Source organism: Phyllobates terribilis, unplaced genomic scaffold (genome assembly GCF_046119375.1).
Source record: "Phyllobates terribilis strain yellow unplaced genomic scaffold, ASM4611937v1 Scaffold_11__3_contigs__length_659146591, whole genome shotgun sequence".
In the NCBI taxonomy this organism is placed as follows: Eukaryota; Metazoa; Chordata; class Amphibia; order Anura; family Dendrobatidae; genus Phyllobates; species Phyllobates terribilis.
In genome coordinates this window covers 645,415,789-645,417,266 of record NW_027362771.1, presented here as the reverse complement: position 1 = coordinate 645,417,266, position 1,478 = coordinate 645,415,789, and the positions used below count along the sequence as shown (strand labels likewise).

General features: G+C 46.8%; 1 protein-coding gene across 2 annotated transcripts in view; it reads left to right on the top strand.

Moving 5' to 3' along the window:
- Window positions 1–546: 546 nt before the first annotated feature.
- Window positions 547–1,478, top strand: part of NYAP1 (neuronal tyrosine phosphorylated phosphoinositide-3-kinase adaptor 1) — a 32,772-nt gene continuing 31,840 nt past the window's right edge. The window contains exon 1 of one of the 2 annotated variants that reach the window (XM_073654566.1): window positions 547–640. The gene's annotated coding sequence lies outside the window, so the exon portion shown is untranslated. Of the gene's footprint in view, window positions 724–1,478 lie in introns of both variants that reach the window. The other variant, XM_073654567.1, reaches the window with a different exon arrangement.

Sequence of the window (1,478 nt, the reverse complement as noted above, 5' to 3'; positions counted from 1 at the left end):
TACACCCTGGGTGTCTGTATTACACCTGTGATATTACACGCTGGGTGTCTGTATTACACCTGTGATATCACACGCTGGGTGTCTGTATTACACCTGTGATATTACACGCTGGGTGTCTGTATTACACCTGTGATATTACACCCTGGGTGTCTGTATTACACCTGTGATATTACACGCTGGGTGTCTGTATTACACCTGTGATATTACACCCTGGGTGTCTGTATTACACCTGTGATATTACACGCTGGGTGTCTGTATTACACCTGTGATATTACACGCTGGGTGTCTGTATTACACCTGTGATATTACACGCTGGGTGTCTGTATTACACCTGTGATATTACATGTGTACATGTGAGGTTGCTCCTGGATACACAGATTTGGTCTGTCCTTGCTGGATTTCCCATTTGATGTCCCTGCAGACCCTCAGCGTGAGGACGCGGGTCAGGCTGGGATTGAGGTGCAGACCTCGCCCCGTACCTGCACACGTACGTCCTGATACGCACACAGCACGCGTGGAGATCAGACAGCCGCAGTGTGCTGCTGTCTCTCCTCCCTCTCCTCTCCTCCCCTCCCCATCACACAGACCCCCTCCCATCCCCTCAGCCCTGCTTCCATCTCTCAGCCTGCCGGTAACGGAGGTAAGAGGGGGGGGGACAGACCAAGAAAATGGGAGAGAGGAACGATGGGGGAGGAGGAGGAGGCAGCAGGGACACACAGAGAGGTGCGTCAATGGGGACCCTATATGGCCGGCTGCGCTCCATCATTACATGCACGTATAGGTGTAAGCACCGGTGTCAGGCCTGTGCCGTCATCACACCGCCGTCATCACCAGGATAGATTATTAGGCTGTATTACACCACATCACGCTACATTGCGATATAGCACAGCAGCATCCATGAGGATGTACTCAGATGGTGGAGAGGATGGAGGAGAGGTCCCAGCACCTGCTGTACACAGCAGACGAGACCGGGCACCACCGTGTGTGTCACATCCACGCCGCCTGATCATTATAGGATCATGTGCCCGCCTGGGTGTAATGTAGTGTCTGCGTGTGTGAACGGGCGTCTGTGTGGACTGTGCATGTGTGATGTCTATTATCGTACATTGTGTGCGCTGCACTCTCACTAACACACACATATCTACATACACACACATATATACATACATACACATATATACATACACATATCTACATACACACACATATCTACATACATACACATATATACATACATACACATATATACATACACATATCTGCATACACACACATATCTACATACATACACATATATACATACACATATATACATACACACATATCTACATACATACACATATATACATACACATATCTACATACACACACATATCTACATACATACACATATATACATACATACACATATATACATACACATATCTACATACACACACATATCTACATACATACACATATATACATACACATATATA